This window comes from Phyllobates terribilis, unplaced genomic scaffold (assembly GCF_046119375.1).
Source record: "Phyllobates terribilis strain yellow unplaced genomic scaffold, ASM4611937v1 Scaffold_11__3_contigs__length_659146591, whole genome shotgun sequence".
Taxonomy (NCBI): Eukaryota; Metazoa; Chordata; class Amphibia; order Anura; family Dendrobatidae; genus Phyllobates; species Phyllobates terribilis.
In genome coordinates this window covers 477864111-477889711 of record NW_027362771.1, presented here as the reverse complement: position 1 = coordinate 477889711, position 25601 = coordinate 477864111, and the positions used below count along the sequence as shown (strand labels likewise).

Below are 25601 nucleotides of genomic sequence, written 5' to 3'. Positions count from 1 at the left end.
GCCATGACGTGGTGGCCAGATTCCGCCTCCACATGCCTAAGAGGCCCAATTTAAAGTGCAAGCAAACAGTATGGTATTGCAGCCTGGGGGTGGGTGGGTGGCAGGCTGCATACTTGCGCTTGCATTGCAAGGAATGGGAGAGGTACAATTGAACACTGCCCTGGGACAAGGACTTGAACGGGGATAGTTGCTAGTCTGCAATGACAGGTGCAGGGTGGGAGGCATCTTCGCATGTACCATGAACAGGGGTTTGGCATGCACACACTACAGCGGAATAGGCTGTCCTTCCCACTAAATGCACTGGGGAGGGCACAGGTAATGTTTTGGTATGCGCGTTTAATCTTATGTATAAGGCGCACCGGCACAAATAGGGGCGGCTGGGGACCGAGTATGGATACCTCAATGCCGAAGCAGCCATGAGGTAGTGGCCAGCTTCGACCTTCTCCAAACTAAAGGGCCCCATTTCAAGTGCAAGCTAGCAGTATGGTATTGAAGCCTGCACACTTACGCTTGCATTCCAAGAAAACAAAGCAGATGCTAACTTCTATCATCATCATCATCATGCTCCTCACCTTGGCACGCTCAACTCCCCTGATGGAGAAGCCAGGGCCCACCGGAGTTGTCTGGTTCTCTGGTGGGCTTGTCCAATGCTGCCCTAAAGCAGGCCAGGCTAAGAAAAGTGTGTGGGAAGGTGACAGGAGAAATAGGGGTGGCTGGGGACTGCGTTTATGGACACCCTGCCGCCCCCAGGTGGCTGGGGACCGAGTATGGACAATTGGCCGCGGGGCGTCTGGGGATCGAGTATGGACACCCGGCCGCCCCCTGGCGGCTGGGAACCGAGCGTTGACACCCGGATGCCGGGCGGCTGGGGACTGAGTATGGATACCTCGCTGCCGAAGCAGCCATGAGGTAGTGGCCAGCTTTGACCTCCTCCAAACTAAAAGGCCCCATTTCAAGTGTAAGCTAGCAGTATGGCATTGCAGCCTGGGGGTGGGTGGGTGGTAGGCTGCACACTTACGCTTGCATTCCAAGAAAACAAAGTAGATGCTAACTTCTATCATCATCATCATGCTCCTCACCTTGGCACTCTCAACTCCTCTGATGGAGAAGCCAGGGCCCACCGGAGGAGTCTCTGGTTGTCTGGTGGGCTCGTCCAATGCAGGCCAGGATAAGAAAAGTGTGGGGAAGGTTCCCGGGACAAATAGTGGTGGCTGGGGACTGAGTATGGAGACCTCTCCGCCGACGCAGCCATGAGGTAGTGGCCAACTTCGGCCTCCTCCAAACTAAAAGGCCCCGTTTCAAGTGCAAGCTAGCAGTATAGTATTGCAGCCTGCGGTTGGGTGGGTGGTTGGCAACATATTTGCGCTTGCATTGCAAGGAATGGGGGAGGTACAATTGAACACTGCCCTGGGACAAGGACTTGCACGGGGATAGTTGCAAGTCTGCATCTTCTGATGCGGCAAGGATCACTTCTGATGGGCACACTTTTAGGCAGTGACCTGGCTGTCAGAGATGCTTCCAGGGGTCTTCCCCATGCTGTTCCCATTTCTTTTCAGCACTGTATGCATGTGTCACACAGCACATGGCCAGATAAGGTTGTAAAATGTTAAAATGACATTTCCCAGTGAATGCATTTGTCACGGTTGAAAGCAATACAAAAGTGCGAAAACGCATAAAAAATGCTACTTGTGAACATAGCCCAAGGTGTGGAGGAGTATTTTTTTGGGGGGTATTTATTTTACCTTATACACAAGTCTTTACCCTGGAAAGGAACTTCCTTAATATATTTCACAGGAAAGCAGTTTCAGTTTTGTTTTTGAAAGTTTTATTGTGAGCCCGTAAAAGTGGCTTAATACCTCTGACCACATTGTTGACAGCAGTGACCTGGGGGTCAGAAATGCTTCCTGGGGCGATCCCCATGCTGTCCCCATGTCATTTGAGCACTATCACTATCGTTTTGGGCACTTGTTAGGCTTTTAAAAGACTGCCGGGGTGTGCCGCCGCAAAAATTCTCGGGTCTCCCATAGACTAACATTGGGCTCGTTGCTCGGGTCGAGCACCCGAGTATCACGGCGAGCTTGGCCCCAGCTTCGAGCACCCGAGCATTTTAGTGCTCGCTCAACACTAGTAATATTGCTTCTGTTGCTTTACCTTTCATGAATCCAAATGCTAGACAAGGTTAAATTGTTTTAAGTAAATTGATATTCTTTTCATGGTCAAATTCACTTGGAAACAGTGCATAGACATGAATGCCGAGGTGTTAGCTCTCCGTCTGCATTTGTCTTTGTATTAGAAACATTCACACAAGGGATTCAAGCACCTAACCGGATAATCCGTTGTGAAGTTGTCTTACAAAAATAGTTTCTCAACCGTAGGCTAAAATGAGACTACAAATTTAGAGACTTAACATTGTTCACACTTTCCCAAATAACATTCATGTCTGTCTGTATTCAATTAAATGCTTTCTCTTTTGCTTGAGGCTTGAAATTCTGATGTGATGTAATTGTGGAGACACCTAAAAATTACCTGCAATAAGGACATAAATAATATAAAAATTAACTACCAGTAACTAGTCTCCACTGGTATACTTATTTTAAAAACCTCCCCATACCTGAAAGAGACTTATATACAGGTGCATCTCACAAAATTAGAATATCATGTTATAGTGTTATTTGTTAATTATTTTAATTTACTGAGATTATTACTTTTGTGTTTTCATTGGCTGTAAGCCATAATCATCAACATTAACAGAAATAAACACTTGAAATAGATCACTCTGTTTGTAATGACTCTATATAATATAAGAGTTTCACTTTTTGTATTGAAGAACTGAAACAAATTAACTTTTTGATAATATTCTAATTTAGCCAGATGCACCTGTATTCAGATGTGATATACACACCTTTAACTCATAAATTATACAGTGACGAGCAAAAGGGCAACAATGTTTTGAACTTTTGACTTTCAGGCTCCATATCTCACCATCCACTACTGATTTGAGCGTGAGACTACCATCATTTTATAGACAATCATTTAGTTATGCAAATTCTTGTCATGTTACTGCATTGTTACTGTTTTTTCCTAAAAATCGAAATTTTACTTTTTATTATTTTGTTAGTATTTTGTAAATCCACTTTTGGCTTTCAACGCTGCCTGAATCTTTCTGGGCATGCTCTCCATCAGGTACAAACATGTCTCGACCAAAATCTGATGCCAGGTCTCTTCTACATGTTCCCAAAGTTGGTGGATACTTATCGACTCACTTGGGTATGTATACAGTTTTTTCTTCAACTCTACCCACAAGTGTTGGATTGGGTTGAGGTCTGGGGACTGTGGGGGCCTATCCAGCACCTCTACTTCATTGTCATTGAACCATTTCTTCTCCAATCTAGATGTATTTTTCTGGTCGTTGTCCTGCTGAAACACTATGTCGTCCTTTTCATACCAATAGTACTCGAGTGTACAAAGTAACTCGTCTTGTAGGATACTCACATATAGTTCAACATTGAGACCACCATCATTCCTTGTCAAGTATCCAACACCTTTGGCTGTGAATCAATCCCATATCATCAGGCTTCCTCCATCCAATTTGACAGTTCCTTCAATTTCTCAATCCGTTAACCCATTTTTCTCTTGTTTCTTCCAGACCCATTTGCACCCATCAGATCCTAGTCTATTGACTTTCGTTTCATTGCTCCAAATCACTTGTTTCCAATCTTCTACTGTCCATTTTTCTTACTTTTTTGAAAACTCGAGCTGATGCTTATTTTGACGATATTGAAGTCAAGGCTTCTTCACCTTTTTTTCGAGCCACCATCTCAGACTTGTGTATTGTGCAGTGCACAGTGCTTGCATAGACATCTGTAATCTCACTATTATGAAGCATATGAGCTAGCTCCACTGCCATGTTTGTCATGCCAGAACTGATAGATCTTGTGATGAGCCAACTTGTTGACTCCGATATTTTGCCTAGACGTCCACCTCTTGGCTTTTGAATGGATAGACGGACTTCATTTCATATTCTTCTGACTGTCATGGCAGCAGACAAAATAACCCTCTAGACATAAAAGATAACTTTTAATAAAGCAAATATAAAAATCAATATAACAGATACGACACAGACAAGTAAGGTGCAACATTAAAAAGGTGACAGTGCAATATCCCACACTTAAATATATATTGTAGAGCCTACATTATCCACCCTGATGAGAAAAGGGGGGGACAAACTATGATCTACCTCAATCTCAGCTCCCACTGTATGATATAGTGTTAATGCAGTTAGGCACCAGGTCCACCTACTTAAAATCAGCAGGAATGTTGTGGAGATTGCACTAGTCCTAATCCTTCTATGATAATAATGTAGATTCCTCACAGTGAAAACATGCAGTAGTCCGTATTACTGTATATACACTTTGACCATCACTCCACAATAAGGGGATAACAGTTATACCCCTATCTGGGGTTCACACAACCTACAAGATAAGTAATATATATGTTACAATATAGACTTAGCCCATATCATGATGATACCAGCAAGACAATAGACTTGGCTTCCCATATTCAATCCTACAAGGTCTGCCAGCCTAATTCTCAATAGATAGGTATATTAGTAGGTGGTTACAAGATATATTTCACATACATACATCTCCACTTGATAAGAAGATTTTACTTATCTTGCAAAAATAGATCAGTCAGCCCCCATGCTCCTCAACACGTTTCCCCATTTGGTTATGGTTCATCAGGAGAAGATTCCACCAAAAAAGACATCCTGCGCCACACTGTACTTCATCATCATACCCCCTTCTTATACAGCACTTTAGTGCCATAACATTAGTAACTTCCTTAATCCAGGAGTATACAACAAACATGATCCAGTGCTGACTCCTGCTCCTCTCCTGTATTTTGCATGTCCACAATCAGGTGAGACGCTAGAGGTCTCTCCACTTCTGGCCTCATCAGCGCTTCTGGGTTGCATGTAAGCACTGACCTCATCAGTGTTCCCGCACATGCCCAATGTGGGATAATATTACTGTCCCCTGGTCATATCGGAATCCAATGCCGCTCTCTCCATCCTCGGCGGTCACAGCGTTCACCCATAACCTTGACACCAATCACAGTGTTATTGCGCATGCGTGAATGGCAGAATGCCTCACCAGATGAGGGCTAATACCCTCCCATAATTTTTATGGCACTCAGAAGGACTCCAATGCATCAGAAAAGGAGTTAGGAAGCACATGGGATCATGAGGCACTAAAAGAGGTATTTGCAGGATCGCAAATACTTCAGCCGGGGCAGCAATATGTATTAAATTGAAAAGATAAATATTATAACATACCGATTTATTTACTTGATACCTGATATCTATCTCAAATATAATTAAACCACGTAGGCTGATATAAGGTCGGGAATAGAGTCAAATAAAGCAACAAAAATTCTGCTGCTCATTCAGGCCATTCGGTGCAAGCATACACAGCCTATATATTCATTGGCTCTCCTTCTGGAGGAGTAGCCTGTTCCAATCTCCTCCCCGGGGGTTCTTTCTCACTACTTCCAGGACACAGAATGAAACTGATTTGGGGTCATTTATATGATATTCTCTGATGTGCCGAGCCAGGGGGGGTATCTCTTTTATGTCTTACATCTCCTATGTGTTGCCCCACCCGTCTCCACAGTTCCCTTTTGGTCTTTCCAACATAGTTGTGGGGGCAGGGGCATGTCGCTATGTAGACAACCCCCATAGATTTACAATTGGCAAAGCCTCTCATATAAAAGACCTTGCCATTTGTGGTACCTGAAAAACTTTTGCATTGTCTAACCACGGATAGAACTTACAGTTCCCGCATCTATATATGCCACATACTCTGTGGTCCAACCATGTCCCTGGTTTCATTGGTGGCTTATAGAAACTATGAACTGGTCGGTCCCTAATTGAGCACCCCTTTCTGTATGTTATTTTAGGGTATGGTGATATAAACCCATTAAAATCAGGGTCCGACATCAGAATCCACCAGTACTTCTTGGGGGTATCCCCTGTCCTTATATCATATCGACATCTAAGATCATGGGCCTGTATTAAAAAATACCAAAAAATCTGAGCAATTGGGTCTAATGCGCAAAAATTGCCCTTTGGGGACACCCTTTTGGAGAGGACCTGGGTGATGGGTCTCCCATCTGAGGAGACTGTTGGCCGAGGCGTGTTTTCGGAAGGTACGGGTTGTTATATTACCTTCCCGATCCCTTCCTATAGTCACATCCAAAAATGAAATCTCCTGTTTCTGGATTTCTGATGTAAATCTCATGCTGATTTTGTTGATCTTTAGATACCGCATGAATTTATGAAATTCATTCATAGATCCAGGCCACAGTAACAGCACATCATCTATGAACCTTGTAAATAGAAGGATGTGTGGAAACCACCAGGTGTCCTCTTGTAGCACAACAGTCTCCTCCTACCAGCCAAGGAAGAGATTAGCATACGATGGGGCACAGGGACTCCCCATCGCTGTCCCCCTAAGCTGGTGGTAGGGCCTCCCATTAATGGTAAAGTGGTTATGAGTAAGGATGATGACATAAGATCATAGACAAATTCATTATGAGTCCTCATCTGTGTAGACCTGGTACTTAAAAAATGCTGCACCCCTTTCATGCCTGCCCAATGAGGAATGTTGCTGTAAAGGGCCTCTATGTCTATAGATGCCAATAAGACATTTTCATTTATGTTAATTCCCTCTAATTTAGCCAAAAGGTCAGAGGTATCCCTCAGATGTTATGGGAGGGAAGTCACAAATGGGCGAAGGAACTTATCCACATAGATCCCCAGATTTTGACCCATTGAGCCCACCTCTGACACTATTGGTCGACCCTTGAGGGGGTTACCCCCTTATGTATTTTGGGGAGGGCGTAAAATGTAGAGGTCACAGGATACTTTGGTAACAAAAAGTCAAATTCATCTTTAGAGATGATTCTGTTGTCCAAATTATCAACTAATAAGGATGTCAGAGTATCTAGATATTCAGTAGTGGGATCATAGTCCAATACCTCATAGGTATCCAAATCCTGTAAAATAGACTGGCACATAGAGAGATAGAGGGGGTGATCAAGAACCACAAGATTCCCCCTCTTATCCGATGGTTTTATAATCAAATGTTCACTAGCCTCCAATCTACTTAAAGCTTCTTGTTCGGAAGCTGACAGATTCGACCTATAATCTGTTGGTTTCCGGTCTGTAGTCTGGATAGTTCCTCCTCCACCACTTTCAAGAAAATATCCACACTATCCAGATCTCCTTTTGGAGGTACTTTAGTGTTCTTATTTTTAAGTTCAGAAAATGGACCAGCTAGATCATTCTCCTCAAGGAGGCCGGCCAATGTTTCCACGGTCCCCAATTCATCCTCAGAGATTCCCAATTTGTGGCACTGCTCTGTGGCACCCCAGAGGGCCTGGTTGCCACAGTGGTATTGCTTCCCTCAAAGAGGTGATACCATGTCTGGAAGCAAGCAGGGGTTTCCTGGTCAGGAACACTATACATGCAACACTTTCCTGGCTCCAGGCCAGCAAGGGGAGCTCCTCCCCTTGGCAACTGGATCTGGAGGCGGGGTTAGTTAAGTTCAGTGCAAGGAGTCGAGATTAGGGCATTGAAGAGAGAGGAGCTGGGGACTGGAGCTGAGGAAGCTCATCCTAGCCAGAATACACAGAGATCCGGACACCGGAGTCCGAGGCTGTAGGATCCTTCTGGCCCAGCAGCAGATACCATAGGGCAGGAGATTGCAGGTCTCCTGGCCCCCATCAGACGCCCGGAGGCTCAGCAGCACCGAGGGACCAGTACCGCTACGGAGGAGCGAGGCATCCACAAGGCCCGAGCTGCCAGCCATACGGGTGAGCACCGCACGTTACACTCAGGGACGTGGGCTACAACACAGCTACAAGCAGAATAGCCAAAGAGAATAGTGATAACGGCAGGCCTACAACTCCACCTGCCCAGGAGGACTCTGTGCTTGCTCCCAGACTGACCGGACTCTTATCACTAGCCAGTACTCCAGTCCAGGCCTGTTTAAAGTATCATCAGTAAAGACCCTGGGACTGCACTGCACGGACTCTGTGGTTATTTCTGCACCGCGACACCCTGCACAACCACCATCATCCACACACACTGCCCTGAAGCTACACTCTTCCTGTGGGGAGTTATACCACCCTTGCTGCCAAACCATCGGCTTCAGAGGACTGTTCCGCAGTGGCGGTCTCTATTAACCGCACTCCACAGGTGGCGTAGTCGGAAATTATATAACCTATATACATCTACTACCCTTGGATTGACCACCTGGGTCATGGACCGGGTCACCGCCACTGTGACTACAACCCCCAGCATCTACAGGCCCGGCTCCGGGTACCCCACGGCCCAGGGGGCGCGTCAGCTCTCGTTTCTGACATTTAAAGAACTTGTGCCACTTAAGCTTCCAACCAAACAGATTAATGTCTTTGACCCATGAAAAAGAGTTAAACGGAGTGGTGGGAACAAAAGTAAGACCTTTCTGCAATACATTTATTTCATCAATCGTCAATTCATAATTCGTCAGGTTGACAATTTGACTCCTATTTCTCAACTGATAACCCACTGGGGCCTGGTATTACCATCATCTTCCTCGTCATCGCCATCTTTTTTGGAGCAGAGGGCTCAGTGGATTATCAGTTGAGAAACAGGGTCAACTAAAGGGGCCGAATAGGAGTCAAATTGTCAACCTGACGAATTATGAATTGACGATTGATGAAATAAATGTGTTGTAGAAAGGTCTTACCTCTTTTGGTTAAATTAGATGAAATTAACATCAATGAAAATGTCTTATTGGCATCTATAGCCTTAGAGGCCCTTTACAGCAACATTCCTCATAATGATTTTGTCTATGATCTTATGTCATTCATCCTTACCCATAACCACCTTACCTTTAATGGGAGGACCTACCACCAGCTCAGGGGGACAGCTATGGGGAGTCCCTGTGCCCCATCGTATGCTAATCTCTTCCTGGGCTGGTGGGAGGAGACTGTTGTGCTACAAGAGGACACCTGGTGGTTTCCACACATCCGTCTATGGACAAGGTTCATAGATGATGTGCTGTTACTGTGGTCTGGATCTATGAATGAAATTCATAAATTCAGGCGGTGTTTAAACATCAACGAAATCGGCATAAGATTTATATCAGAAATCCAGAAGCAGGAGATTTTTGGATGTGACTATAGGAAGGGATCGGGAGGGTAATATAACAACCCGTACCTTCCAAAAACCCACCTCGGCCAACAGTCTCCTCAGATGGGAGAGCCATCACTCGGATCTTCTCAAAAGAGGTATCCCCAAAGGGCAATTTTTGCGCATTAGACGCAAATGCTCGGATCAGAGGGATTTTTTTACACAAGCCCATGATCTTAGATGTCGATTTAAGGACAGAGGATGCCCGGAGGGGGTATTGAATACAGCTTTCCTTTATGCACAGGATCAGGAAAGACATACCCTTCTGTGTCTGGGAAAAAGGGAGGATGATATGTGCCCACCGAGAATTATAGGCACTTTCGATAATGGATCCAATGAGGTGTTTGGCATCATCAAGAAGTACTGATTCTGATGTCGGACCTTGATTTTAATGGGTTTATATCACCATACCCTAAAATAACATACAGAAAGGGGTGCTCAATTAGGGACCGACTAGTTCATAGTTTCTGTAAGCCACCAACGAAACCAGGGACATGGTTGGTCTATGTGGCATATATAGATGCGGGAACTGTAAGTTCTGTCCGTGGATTAGACAATGCAAAAGTTTCTTAGGTACCACAAATGGCAAGGTCTTTTACAGTGATGGCCAAAAGTATTGGCACCCCTGCAATTCTGTCAGATAATACTCAGTTTCTTCCTGAAAATTATTTCAATCACAAATTCTTTGGTATTATTATCTTCATTTAATTTGTCTTCAATGAAAAAAACACAAAAAGAATTGTCCTAAAACCAAATTGGATATAATTCCACACCAAACCTAAAAAAGGGGGTGGACAAAAGTATTGGCACTGTTTGAAAAATCATGTGATGCTTCTCTAATTCGTGTAATTAACAGCACCTGTAACTTACCTGTGGCACCTAACAGGTGTTGGCAATAACTAAATCACACTTGCAGCCAGTTAACATGGATTAAAGTTGACTCAACCTCTGTCCTGTGTCCTTGTGTGTACCACATTGAGCATGGAGAAAAGAAAGAAGACCAAAGAACTGTCTGAGGACTTGAGAAACCAGATTGTGAGGAAGCATGAGCAATCTCAAGGCTACAAGTCCATCTCCAAGACCTGAATGTTCCTGTGTCTTCCGTGCGCAGTGTCATCAAGAAGTTTAAAGCCCATGGCACTGTGGCTAACCTCCCTAGATGTGGACGGAAAAGAAAAATTGACGAGAGATTTCAATGCAAGATTGTGCGGATGGTGGATAAAGAACCTCGACTAACATCCAAACAAGTTCAAGCTGCCCTGCAGTCCGAGGGTACAACAGTGTCAACCCGTACTATCCGTCGGCGTGTGAATGAAAAGGGACTGTATGGTAGGATACCCAGGAAGACCCCACTTCTTACCCCGAGACATAAAAAAGCCAGGCTGGAGTTTGCCAAAACTTACCTGAGAAAGCCTAAAACGTTTTGGAAGAATGTTCTCTGGTCAGATGAGACAAAAGTAGAGCTTTTAGGGAAAAAGCATCAACATAGAGTGTACAGGAAAAAAAAAAGAGGCATTCAAAAGAAAAGAACAGGGTCCCTACAGTCAAATATGGTGGAGGTTCCCTGATGTTTTGGGGTTGCTTTGCTGCCTCTGGCATTGGACTGCTTGACCCTGTGCATGGCATTATGAAGTCTGAAGACTACCAACAAATTTTGCAGCATAATGTAGGGCCCAGTGTGAGAAAGCTGGGTCTCCCTCAGAGGTCATGGGTCTTCCAGCAGGACAATGACCCAAAACACACTTCCAAAAGCACTATAAAATAGTTTGAGAGAAAGCACTGGAGACTTCTAAGGTGGCCAGCAATGAGTTCAGACCTGAATCCCATAGAACACCTGTGGAGAGATCTCAAAATAGCGGTTGTTCGCAGTTATTTTGCCTAAAGGTTGTGCAACCAAGTATTAGGCTGAGGGTGCCAATACTTTTGTCTGGCCCATTTTTGGAGTTTTGTGTGAAATGATCAATGATTTGATTTTTGCTTCATTCTCTTCTGTGTTTTTTCCTTGCAAGCAAATTAAATGAAGATAATAATACCAAAGAATTTGTGATTGCAATCATTTTCAGGAAGAAACTGAGTATTATCTGACATAATTGCAGGGGTGCCAATACTTTTGGCCACCACTGTATATGAGAGACTTTCCAATTGTAAATCTATGGGGGTTGTCTACATGGCAACGTGCCCCTGCCCCCACAACTATGTTGGAAAGACCAAAAAGGAAGACAGGTGGGGGAACACATAGGAGATGTAAGATATAAAAGGGATACCCCCCCTGGCTCGGCACGTCAGAGAATATCATATAAATGACCCCAAATCAGTTTCATTCTGTGTCCTGGAAGTAGTGAGAAAGAACCCCCGGGGAGGAGATTGGAACAGGCTACTCCTCCAGAAGGAGAGCCAATGGATATATAGGCTGTGTATGCTTGCACCGAATGGCCTGAATGAGCAGCAGAATTTTTGTTGCTTTATTTGACTCTATATCCGACCTTATATCAGCCTACCTGGTTTAATTATATTTGAGATAGATATCAGGTATCAAGTAAATAAATCGGTATGTTATAATATTTATCTGTTCAATTTAATACATATTGCTGCCCCGGTTGTAGTATTTGCGATCCTGCAAATACCTCTTTTAGTGCCTCATGATCCCATGTGCTTCCTAACTCCTTTTCTGATGTATCGGAGTCCTTTTTATGGCCATAAAAACTATGGAAGGGTATTAGCCCTCATCTGGTGAGGCATTCTGCCATTCACGCATGCACAATAACACTGTGATTGGTGTCAAGGTTATGGGTGAACGCTGTGACCGCCGAGGGTCATGCGCAGTAATATTATCCCAAATCGGGCATGCGCGGGAGCACTGATGAGGTCAGTGCTTACACGCAACCCAGAAGCGCTGATGTGGCCAGAAGTGGAGAGACCTCTAGCGTCTCACCTGATTGTGGGCATGCGCAATACAGGAGAGGGACAGGAGTCAGCACTGGATCATGTTTGCTGTATACTCCTGGATTAGGGAAGTTACTAATGTTATGGCACTGAAGTGCTGTATAAGAAGGGGGTATGATGATGAAGTACAATGGGGCGCAAGATGTCTTTTTGGTGGAATCTTCTCCTGATGAACCATAACCAAATGGGGAAACGCATTGAGGAGCATGGGGGATGACTGATCTATTTTTGCAAGATAACTAAAATCTTCTTATCAAATGGGGATGTATGTATATGAGGTATATCTTGTAACCACCTACTAATATACCAATCTATTGAGAATTAGGCTGGCAGACCTTGTAGGATTGAATATGGGAAGCCAGGTCTATTATCTTGCTGGTATCGTCATGATATGGGCTAAGTCTATATTGTAACATATATATTACTTATCTTGTAGGTTGTGTCAACCCTGGATAGGGGTATAATTGCTATTCCCTTATTGTGGAGTGATGGTCAAAATGTATATACTGTACTGACTACTGCATGTTTTCATTGTGAGGAATCTACATTATCATAGAAGGATTAGGACTAGTGCAATCTCCACAACATTCCTGCTGATTTTAAGTAGGTGGACCTGGTGCCTAACTGCATTAACACTATATCATACAGTGGGAGCTGAGATTGAGGTAGATCATAGTTTGTCCCCCCCTTTTCTCATCAGGGTGGATAATGTAGGCTCTACAATATATATTTAAGTGTGGGATATTGCCCTAAGTCACCTTTTTAATGTTGCACCTTACTTGTCTGTGTCGTATGTGTTATATTGAATTTTATCTTTGCTTATTAAAAGTTATCTTTCATGTCTAGAGGGTTATTTTGTCAGCTGTTTTGCAATTACTCGGATACCTTATGATTTTTCGTGATCTGATTAACTGTCATGGCACTCACATGATGCAGTTTGGCAATTTTCTTGGCTGAGAGACCGCTATCGATGAGCTGGATGCTGCTGCTTCTCTTTTCTTGGGAAATCTTCTTTATGGCTGCTCCTCGACTCAAACCAGTGACCTTTTGCTTGGAAATCAACCTATGAGCTATTAGGGAATGCAAAAACAGGTTGTATTTTGTAGTGTACAGGAAGAAAAAGATTTTTCTACCACCAGGAGCAAAAGAGTAACACGACAAGAATCTGCATAACTAATCATATGCTAAATAGTTGTAAGTCAAATTTATGTATGAGATAGCCAAGATGACTGTCTATAAAATGATGGTAGTCTCACATTCAAAGCAGTAGTGGATGGTGAGATATGGAGCCTGAAAGTCAAAAGATCAAAACATTGTTACTGTATTTGGTTGGTTCTTTTACATAAAGCCAGTTCTTCACATACAACTGTTGGAAACTCAGCTATACATTGATCTAAGTGAAATTAATTGTACAAAGAGAAGACTACCAAAGTAGAAATAGAAAAATATAAATCTTTATTGACAATATTCATATAAAAAAATAAAAATAAGCTAAAGGGGTGTTCTCAAATTTGAATTTTATCTCCTATCCAAAGGATAACTTTCCAATCACTGGGAACGCTGCCGGAGAGAATAAAGTTCATTTTCTCCCCATAGTGTTAAGCTGAGTGCTGGCACCGGCCAGCATAACTACACTTTTAACCTGCAGATTAACCCCATATCTGCAGGTTAATTTTTTTTTTCTGGTTACAGGTTCTCTTTAAACAAAATAATTCTTTGTAATCCATCCTTGTAGCAATTGTGGGGATTCAATTGAATTTATCCACAAATTTGTTATGGCAACATCCCCCGCAGACTTGGATAATACGAGAGTAAGTGGATATAGGTCCTTGAAATTTGTTTCCTTAGAGACTGAATGAATCACTCCCTTCTTATGACCACTTTGCCTCCAGCAGGTTCACTTTTCCTTGTCTATTTCACAATTTTTATATAAACATTTATCTGATTCTTTTTATACCTTTTAGTTTGTGTAACTTGTTTTTATATGGTGTGGCGAGGCAACAAACAGAAGTTCTTCTCCCTCAGAAGACATGACAGCTAGCACATCTGGTTGGATACCATATATTCAATGACTGAGATGATTGCTAGGACCATTGATGAGATGGTGTCCTACTGCTATACCATTATTTTTGACACAATTTGTTTATAAAAAATTTTAGCGGCTGAGCATCCACGATGCATTCCATATACAATCTTTATATGAATGTTTCTCATGTCATGTTCTCATGTATATCATATTACAGTTGACTCACACCCATTTCTTGTAATTATCTACTCACATTGTTAATGTATTCCTAATAGGGATGAGCGAATCCGAACTGTAAAGACATCTCAGTTCACAGTAGCTGGGTCTTGCGGAACAGAGCACGAGGTCAGGCAGTGGCTGCTGCTCCAGTCTGTAGAGCTGCGGTTTCAGAATAGGACTCCATAGACTGGATGAAGAAGACTGGGATCATCGTGGGACCTCCATTTGGATTACGGCGGACCCTGTGGATTATAATTTTTTTAATAAATGGGAGAAGGAGGGAAATTGTTTGGGATTTTTTTTTCAAATAAAGATTTTTTTCTGCTTGTTTTTTTCAAATAAAGATTTTTTTTCAGTGTGTTTTCTTCTCTTTTTACTTTTTGGGTTAGTACTGGGGGTGTCTGATAGATGCCTGTACATTATGAACCTGTGGGCTTGATGTCAGCGGACATTACACAGCTGACATCAACCTCTCAATCCCATTACCCTGATTGCCACTGCACCAGGGCAATCGGGAAGAACCGAGGCTAAACGTCAGAATTGGTGCATCTAACGGATGCGCCATTTCAGGGGTGGCTGAGGGCTGATCTTATTAGGTTGGTAAGGGGCTAATTACCCTTCACAGCCTATTAATATCAGCTGGCAGCTGTCTGCTTCACCTTATCTGGTTATTAAAAATAGGAGGGACCCAATTTTTAATAACCAGCAAAGGCAAAGCAGACAGCTGTGAGCTGATATATTAATAATCTAGGAAGGTCCATGGATGTTGGCCCCTTCCCAGCATAATAAGAGCAGCTCACAGCTGTCTGCTTTCCTTTGGCTGGTTATAAAAATAGGGCGGATCCCACGTCGTTTTTTTCATTTATTTATTTATTTATTTATTGACAAGTCTATAAAATACACACACAAGGCACTGCTCCACTTCGACCTCCGCCTCCTGTTTCTTAGATTATTTTTTCTTTTTTTTATTCTATGTTATTTTAAGTCATTTTCCTATCCACATTTGTTTGTAGGGCAATTGTCCTGCTCTTACCCCCATTTTCCTTCTTTTTTCAGCTCCTAGCCCTTACTACGGCCATTTTACAGCCATTTTACAGCACCAAAGTTCGGGTCCCCAATGACATATGGCATCCGGGACCAGGGTCAACTTCTGGTCAAGTTCTTGTACCTGAACCAAACTTTTTCTCACGTTCGGCCAAACCCACCGAACCCAACTTCATCCCTAATTCCTACCTATAGGGCCCAGAATTACAGATTTTATCAGTGGTAATCACTTCTATGCTTTCCTCTATAGGTATCATATTTGCTTTATTTGGGTCTCTTTGTCCCAGATTCATCACTGCCTTTGTGCCAGTTTTTCGTCTAGTTTTGTGTCTTGCGCCTTGTTTTTGTTTGCACATAATTCATTATTAGATTTTTTTTTCCACTTTGGGGAAAGTTTAGTGCTTCCAAATGTTTACATGATTGATTCATCAATTGTAACCATTGCGCAAAATGCATGTTTTTCCAGAAGTTGCATCTTTTGCAACATTTTGAAAAAGATGCGACTTCTGGGTCAAAAAGCCGCAAAAAAAAGGTTAATGATATGAATTTGGCGCATAGCAAAAAAAAAAAAAAAGTTTTATGAGGTATTAATAGGATGGACTGTGTACCTGGATAATTCTGTTGTTTTGAAGCAAAATCAGCTCTGACTTACTTCTGGGACACCTGTTCATTGGCTAAAAGGGTTTATAATGAGACTCCTGCTGACATTTCAACACCTCCAGATGAAGGCTTGTGCTGAAACATGCATCATCATTGGTGTTATTCCAGCAGGAGACTTTGACAATTGTATCTGGCTAATATGGTACCACAATATAATTTTTTTTGTACATCATAACAATGGTATGAAATAACCTTTCTTTGAACATTATTTTCTTACTTACAATGGTATGTAAAAGTGTGGGCACCCTTGGTCAAAATTACTGTTATTGTGAACAGTTAAGCAAGAAGAAGATGGAATGATCTCTAAAAGGCCTAAAGTTAAAGATGACACATTTCCTTTTTTATTTAAAAAAAAAAAAAAAAAAATGATTATATATATATATATATTAGTGGTGGCCAAAAGTATTGGCACCCCTGCAATTCTGTCAGATAATACTCAGTTTCTTCCTGAAAAGGATTGCAATCACAAATTCTTTGGTCTTATTATCTTCATTTAATTTGGTTGCAAGGAAAAAACACAAAAGAGAATGAAGCAAAAATCAAATCATTGATCATTTCACACAAAACTCCAAAAATGGGCCAGACAAAAGTATTGGCACCCTCAGCCTAATACTTGGTTGCACAACCTTTAGCCAAAATAACTGCGAACAACCGCTTCCGGTAACCATCAATGAGTTTCTTACAATGCTCTGCTGGAATTGTAGACCATTCTTCTTTGGCAAACTGCTCCAGGTCCCTGATATTTGAAGGGTGCCTTCTCCAAACTGCTATTTTGAGATCTCTCCACAGGTGTTCTATAGGATTTAGGTCTGGACTCATTGCTGGCCACCTTAAAAGTCTCCAGTGCTTTCTCTCAAACCATTTTACAGTGCTTTTGGAAGTGTGTTTTGGGTCATTGTCCTGCTGGAAGACCCATGACCTCTGAGGGAGACCCAGCTTTCTCACACTGGGCCCTACATTATGCTGCAAAATTTGTTGGTAGTCTTCAGACTTCATAATGCCATGCACACGGTCAAGCAGTCCAGTGCCAGAGGCAGCAAAGCAACCCCAAAACATCAGGGAACCTCCGCCATGTTTGACTGTAGGGACCGTGTTCTTTTCTTTGAATGCCTCTTTTTTTTTCCTGTACACTCTATGTTGATGCTTTTTCCCAAAAAGCTCTACTTTTGTCTCATCTGACCAGAGAACATTCTTCCAAAACGTTTTAAGCTTTCTCAGGTAAGTTTTGGCAAACCCCAGCCTGGCTTTTTTATGTCTCGGGGTAAGAAGTGGGGTCTTCCTGGGTATCCTACCATACAGTCCCTTTTCATTCAGACGCCGACGGATAGTACAGGTTGACACTGTTGTACCCTCGGACTGCAGGGCAGCTTGAACTTGTTTGGATGTTAGTCGAGGTTCTTTATCCACCATCCGCACAATCTTGCGTTGAAATCTCTCGTCAATTTTTCTTTTCCGTCCACATCTAGGGAGGTTAGACACAGTGCCATGGGCTTTAAACTTCTTGATGACACTGCGCACGGAAGACACAGGAACATTCAGGTCTTTGGAGATGGACTTGTAGCCTTGAGATTGCTCATGCTTCCTCACAATTTGGTTTCTCAAGTCCTCAGACAGTTCTTTGGTCTTCTTTCTTTTCTCCATGCTCAATGTGGTACACACAAGGACACAGGACAGAGGTTGAGTCAACTTTAATCCATGTTAACTGGCTGCAAGTGTGATTTAGTTATTGCCAACACGTGTTAGGTGCCACAGGTAAGTTACAGGTGCTGTTAATTACACGAATTAGAGAAGCATCACATGATTTTTCAAACAGTGCCAACACTTTTGTCCACCCTCTTTTTTAGGTTTGGTGTGGAATTGTATCCAATTTGGCTTTAGGACAATTCTTTTTGTGTTTTTTTCATTGAAGACAAATTAAATGAAGAGAATAATACCAAAGAATTTGTGATTGCAATCATTTTCAGGAAGAAACTGAGTATTATCTGACAGAATTGCAGGGGTGCCAATACTTTTGGCCACCACTGTATATATATATATATATATATATATATATATATTAATCTTTTACATTTTAAAATTTACAAAAAGGAAAATGGAAAATGCAAAAGTTTGGGCACCCTACACCGTTAGTACCTAGTAGCACCCCCTTTTGAAGGCAGCACAGCTTGTAAACTCTTTTTGTAGCCAGACAATAGTCTTTCAATTCTTGTTTGATGGATTTTCATCCATTCTTCTTAGAAACTTCTTCCAGTTCTGTGAGATTCCTGGATCGTCTTGCATGCACTGCTATTTTGAGATCTAGCCACTGATTTTCAATGATGTTCACATCAGGGGACTGTAAAGGCCATTGTAAAACCTTCAGCTTGCGCCTCTTGAGGTAGTCTATTGTGGATTTTGCCATGTGTTTAGGATCATTATTCATTTGTAGAAGCCCCCATTATCTTTTCAACTTCAACTTTTTTACAGATGGTGTTATGTTTACATCAAGAATTTGTTGAAATTTCATTGAATCCATTCTCCCTCTACCCTTCAAATGTTTCCCATGCCATTGGCTGCAACACAACCCCAAAGCATGGTTGATCCACACCTATGCTTAATGGTTGGAGCAATGTTCTTTTCCTGAAATTCTGTGCCCTTTTTGCTCCACACATACCACATTGATCATTGTGGCCAAATAGTTCTATTTTAACCTCCATAGGACTTGTTTCCAAAATGAATTAGGCTTGTTTAGATGTTCTTTTGCATACTTCTGACACTTAATGTTATTGTGACGGCACAGGAGATGTTTTCTTCTGATGACTCTTCCATGAAGGCCATATTTGTCCAGGTGTCTCTGAACAGTAGAACAATGTACCACAACTCCAGAGTCTGCTAAATCTTTCTGAAGATCTTTTGCAGTCAAATGGGGGTTCTGATTTGACTCTCTAGCAATCCTACGAGCAGCTCTCACTGAAATTTTGCTTGGTCTTCCAGACCTTATTTTCACCTCCACTGTTCCTGTTAACTGCCATTTCTTAATTACATTTCGAACAGAGGAAAGGGCAACTTGAAAGCGCTTGGCTATTTTCTTATAGCCTTCTCCTGCTTTGTGGGCCTCCACCATTTTCATTTTCAGAGTGCTAGGAAGGTGCTTAGAAGAACCCATGGCTGCTGTTTTTTTGGCACAAGGTTAGAGGAGGCTTGGTTTTTATAAAGCTTGGGAAATTTGTATCACTTGGCCTTTGGCCAACGATGATAGTGAACAAGCCATAACCTTAACAGGTTAATTAAGGTCTGAAACCTTGGTTAAAGTTATCTGAGCACACAAATCTCCAAGGGTGCCCAAACTTTTGCATTGACCCATTTTCCTTTTTGTAATTTTTAAAATGTAAAAAATGACAATATACACTGCTCAAAAAAATAAAGGGAACACTTTAAACAACAGAATATAACTCCAAGTAAATCAAACTTCTGTGAAATCAAACTGTCCACTTAGGAAGCAACACTGATTGACAATCAATTTCACATGCTGTTGTGCAAATGGAATAGAAAATAGATGGAAACTATTGACAATTATCAAGACACCCTCAATAAAGGAGTGGTTCTGCAGGTGGGGACCACAGACCACATCTCAGTACCAATGCTTTTTGGCTGATGTTTTGGTCACTTTTGAATGTTGGTTGTGGCAAGAAGGTTTGCTGTGTCTGTCAGTGTAGTGTCCAGAGGCTGGAGGCGCTACCAGGAGACATGCCAGTACACCAGGAGACGTGGAGGGGGCCGTAGGAGGGCAACAACCCAGCAGCAGGACTGCTACCTCCACCTTTGTGCAAGGAGGAACAGGAGGAGCACTGCCAGAGCCCTGCAAAATGATCTCCAGCAGGTCACAAATGTGCATTTGTCTGCAAAAACGGTTAGAAACCGACTCCATGAGGGTGGTATGAGGGCCCGACATCCACAGATGGGGGTTGTGCTCACAGCCCAACACCGTGCTGGACGCTTGGCATTTTCCACAGAACACCAGGATTGGCAAAGTCGCCACTGACGCCCTGTGCTCTTCACAGGTGAAAGCAGGTTCACACCAAGCACATGTGGCAGTTGTGACAGAGTCTGGAGACGCCGTGGAGAGCGATCTGCTGCCTGCAACATCCTTCAGCATGACCAGTTTGGCAGTGGGTCAGTAATGGTGTGGGGTGGCATTTCTTTGGAGGGACACACAGCCCTCCATGTGCTCGCCAGAGGTAGCCTGACGGCCATTAGGTACAGAGATGAGATCCTCAGACCCCTTGTGAGACCATATGCTGGTGCAGTTGGCCCTGGGTTCCTCCTAATGCAGGACAATGCCAGACCTCATGTGGCTGGAGTGTGTCAGCAGTTCCTGCAAGATGAAAGCATTGAAGCTATGGACTGGCCCGCCCGTTCCCCAGACCTGAATCTGATTGAGCACATCCGGGACATCATCTCTCACTCCATCCACCAACGTCATGTTGCGCCACAGACTGTCCAGGAGTTGGTGGATGCTTTAGTCCAGGTCTGGGAGGAGATGCCACAGGAGACCATCCGCAACCTCATCAGGAGCATGACCAGGCTTTGAATGGAGTACATACAGGCACGTGGAGGCCACACACAGTACTGAGCCTCATTTTGACTTGTTTTAAGGACATTACATCAAAGTTGGATCAGCCTGTAGTGTATTTTTCCACTTTAATTTTGGGGGTGACTCCAAATCCAGGCCTCCATTGGTTAATAAATTTGATTTCCATTGATGATTTTTGTGTGATTTTGTTGTCAGCACACTCAACTTTGTACAGAACAAAGTATTCAACGAGAATATTTCATTCATTCAGATCTAGGATGTGTTATTTGAGTGGTCCCTTTATTTTTTTGAGCAGTGTATATATTTGTTTTGCCTTTTAGAGATCATTTCATCTTCAACTTCCTTAACTGTTCACAATAAAAGTAATTTTGACCAGGAGTGCCCAAACTATTACTTGCCATTTTATTTATGCTCATAGCACTGGTTACTTTGGAATTTTAAGATATAACTTAATACTTTTCCAACTACTTTTAATTCTGGATATTTCCTCACACCATGATTTATATGCACTTGCTTTGTGAATAATAATTAGATGAAAACATTGGGTTTTATATCTGAATTGGGCCAATTATGCCAATGTCAATAGGATCAAAATTTGCCAGAATTTGATCTTAGTGTGATCCGATTCTCTTGCATGAAGAATCAAAGCACAGGTGTGTAGAAGAAGGAGAACTTAATTTCTCCATCTTTTCCATTGTCTGAGTTCACACATGTCGGACTGCATTCGAATGATATTCGAGTAGAGTCTGATGTTTCACACACCCATAGACTTGCATAGGTACGCGTGATCCAATTATTGGATGCAATTGCAGTGTGCCGCTGAATTGGCATGAGAAAGAAAGCGCTAGTTGGCACTGTTATGTGCTCATGTGAGCGTACCATTAAAATCAGATCCCTGTCTAAAAACTAAGTCTTGTTAATGCTGCAGGATGGGTCAGGGTCAGGGTCAGTAGCAGACACAGACAGAAGAGAGCCACTGTGCAAGAACAATATATGAGCCCTTTGCAATCCAATAGCTCATCATAATGCACAATTCCATCATCTCTTGGGCCCCTTTGCAAAAGTTGCACCAATGGTATGTCCGCCCCTGGTCAGGGTGTTTTGAGCCACCTCAGAAGCTAAGCCTGCTCCACACATAGTTCTACAAACAAGAGAAACCTGACCAGCACCTCCTAATGTGAACTGGTGCCAGCTGCTGTAACTATAAAATATATCAAAAGAATGACCTTTAAATGTAGGTGTTTTTAGCCTAGAAGAAGACATGTTTGTCCGTTTAGTTGTAGGCTTGTAGCCCAAAAGTGGCATGTAAAGCAGAGTAGTTACCCATCAGGGGTAGGTTACCTTGCCATGGTTGATGGGCACACATGAATTGGCCAATTTATGCGCTAAAAACCTTTGATTTTTGTAAGTACTTGTTGCTGAGCAAAACAGTTTAGATCTAATATTTTCATTGTTAAGACGTATCTTGGCCATATGGAGTGCTGCTCCATTCTTTTGATACATAATAGATTCTAGATATATTACACAGCCGGTGTCTGTTTTTAATAGCAGTGGCCAGAGCCAATCTCTGAATGTTACTTTTAAATATTTAGATGCCACTATCAATTTCTGACAGCAGCATTTAAATGGACAGTCTCCAATGCACCTGCATCTCCCATCACCCTTCCCCCCCCCCCCCCCCCACCAATGCGGGGTTGCTATGGCAGCTTGCAGCCTCTTGAATACTCCCATCACTGTCCTTTTGGGTTTCCTGTGAAGTTCAGCCACAGTCTGAGCTTCCTAGGAGGCCGTGTTTTGTCCTATATACTGCTATACAGCAGTATTGCAGTATAAAGTACAGACAAGAAGACTACAAACTAAAGTAAAGAATAAAAAAGGTTTTAAAACATAAAAAATGTATACAAACAAATTTGAATCACCCTCTTTTCTCGTAAAGAATAAAAAGATTTAAAAAAAAGAATAATATTTAGTATTGGCACATTCGTAAAAGTCCAGACTATCAAAATGATCAAGATATCAAATTAATTAACCCATAAAGAAATTACTGTAAAGAGAAAATAAATTGAAACGCCAGAATTAAGTTTCTTGCCACCTCCACTCCCCAAATGCAATAAAAAGTGACTAAAACATTTTATTCACCCCAAATTGGTATCAATAGAAACATCAGCACAGAACAGAAAAAACAAGCCCTCACTCGGCTCTATTAATGAAAAAATAAAAACGTTATGATTTTTAAATTTTTAAAAAATGACAAACCACACTTTTTTTTTTTTTTTTTTTTTTTACAAACTTCTAATTTTTTTCACCACTAAAATAAAAAAACAATCTATGAAAGTTTCATACTCCTGTAATTGCACCAACTTGGATTATCATTTTTTCAGGTCATTTTTACAATACAATGAATGCCATACAAGCAAAACCCAAACAACAATTGCAGAATTGCATTTATTCAGCGCAAGTTTATATCGCACTGTGGGGAAGGGCGCCCTCTCAATTTTTGCCTCAGGCAGCAGGGACGCTAGAATCAGTCCTAGTACAGTAGTGCAAAATTATGGTGGAATAAAACATTTCTGAAGAATTATCTACAGAAACAATTAGTCCTGAGAGGGCAACACATTCAAGTCTTTCCCTCTTTCCCAGTAGAAGAGGAGCTGTTCATTTCCAGATTGGAAGAAATCAGTACCAATATTTTATTTAAATTCATTGAGATTTTAATTAGACTAAATAAAAAAATACTTGGTGAAATAGAGAGAGAAATCAATGAGGCATAGTCATTATTAAAAAATGAAAGTACCTTGGAAAACATCTTGACCTGTAACCAACAAGTGGAAGAGTGCGAAAAAGCGATACATGATATACAAACCAAAAAGCTGGCCCATGAAACGATCAATTAGGGCTCGCTCACAAGAGAATATAAACCAGATGAGTGCAATGCGAGAAAACATCACATTCCACTCTGACCAATGTTATTCAATAGCTACAAGTTTTTCCTCAGCTCTAATCGGACTGAGAAAAAGATTGCAGCATGCTGTGATTGTCTGCGAGAATCGGAGCGCACTCACCAATGCAACTCAATCGGTGCGAGAAAAAAATCAGACGGCACCCAGATCATGTGTGTGCCGTCCGATTTTTATATCTGAAATGAAACCTGACATTTCATTAGCTAAGTACAGTAAATTCACAGCCTGATAGATAGATAAAGAAAAAATAGAAGCAGCACCAGTATAATAGGGTGCCAAGCCTCTCAGGTATACAGTATACCAATCCTTTAATTTATCTCAGAAAAAAGAGGCAGCACACCATATAATGATGAAAAATAAGTGATATTTAATAGCTCATAATGGCGACGTTTCGGTTCAAAAGTGAGAATCTTTCTCAAGCAGTACAAAAGTGCAAGTGCAGAGTATTTAAGGCATCTAAAATGCCAAAGTATTTAGCAACAATTACAAAGATAAGAGCATATCACAATTTCTATAACATGATATACATGTGAAAGTGTCAGTACATAGTATTTGCAATATAATAAAGTGAATTATGGTGATAAACACAACAGAATTGACATTAAAAATACATGGAATAATTTGATTGATAATTAGAAAACAGCTGTACATGATTGATTATAACATGACTCACCCCATTTACATTTAGAAATAGCGCCGATATTGGCGTCTTACTACTTTTCTGAGAAAGATAGAGTAGATATTGTAAAGCGGCGGTGTTCACACCGTGCAGTAACTGAGGCAGTGACCCAAGCAAGTCCAACATAAACAGCTTTTATTCAGCAACTCACGGGTAAACAGGAGAGTCCTCCGATTCGCAGCCGGGTTAACATGAGTCCATAAACAACGGCCGCACCGGGTTGCTCAAAGCCTGACAGGTGCAGAGCTTTCCCAGGCAGGGGTTCAGCCACACTCAATCCTGCTGAGCTTCCCTGCTATGCTCCTAACAGGTTCCAACATAGAACAACACTAATTCTTAGTGCAGGGGCTTTAAAGGACCTGTGGCAAAAGCCACTGGAAAACCCGGGTTGGAGGGAGGAGGCCACCCCACTGCCTCCTGTGACCTCCTCCAAGAAATGAAGGCCCTGCCGGGTTTTACTTAATCTGCCTTAGCCAGGTAGTCTGACCAGGTCAATGTTCACCTTCATTCCTGCATTGCAGCCGCAGCTGTGTCTGTGACTGCAATGCACTCCAATGGTTTTAATAGGTCTCTGTACACATTCTGGGGGAGATATAACGTCCCTCGTATACGATCCCGGTCACTGCCTCTCAATACAGTACAGACCAAAAGTTTGGACACACCTTCTAATTTAAAGATTTGTCTGTATTTTCATAACTATGAAAATTGTACATTCACACTGAAGGCATCAAAACTATGAATTAACACATGTGCTAGTGTGCAAAGCAGTCATCAAAGCAAAAGGTGGCTACTTTGAAGAACCTAGAATATAAGACATATTTTCAGTTGTTTCACACTTTTTTGTTAAGTATATAATTCCACATGTGTTAATTCATAGTTTTGATGCCTTCAGTGAGAATGTACAGTTTTCATAGTCATGAAAATGCAGACAAATATTAAAATGAGAAGGTGTGTTCAAACTTTTGGTCTGTACTGTACCTCCGGCACAGCTTCTCACGGTAGATAAACAGCCGGCTTCTCTCGGTCCACAGCTGCTTTGCTTGCAGAGATGCTTCTTTTTCCAGGGAGGAACCTTCCTGGGTTATCAGCTCCTTGATGCGGCTGACAACTGGGTCACTGTCCTGGGTTTCTTTCCAGCTGTGGTGAGGCAGGGGGTTTAGCATCTTTCCACGCTGCCTCCTGGAGGTCCGTTGCTCGTGGATCATCCCATTCCGGTGAAAGGCAGGTAGCTCGATCTCTTCCAGGTCATCCACTTCTTC

At 42.2% G+C, this 25601-nt stretch overlaps 1 long non-coding RNA gene across 1 annotated transcript; it reads right to left on the bottom strand.

The window, feature by feature from the left end:
• Positions 1–1922: 1922 nt before the first annotated feature.
• On the bottom strand, positions 1923–24773 carry LOC141165246 (uncharacterized). The gene is made up of 4 exons (XR_012251112.1): positions 24494–24773; positions 14461–14668; positions 13109–13251; positions 1923–2526 (listed from the first exon to the last, which is right to left on the bottom strand). It is a non-coding gene; the product is annotated as an uncharacterized lncRNA (long non-coding RNA).
• Positions 24774–25601: the final 828 nt, after the last annotated feature.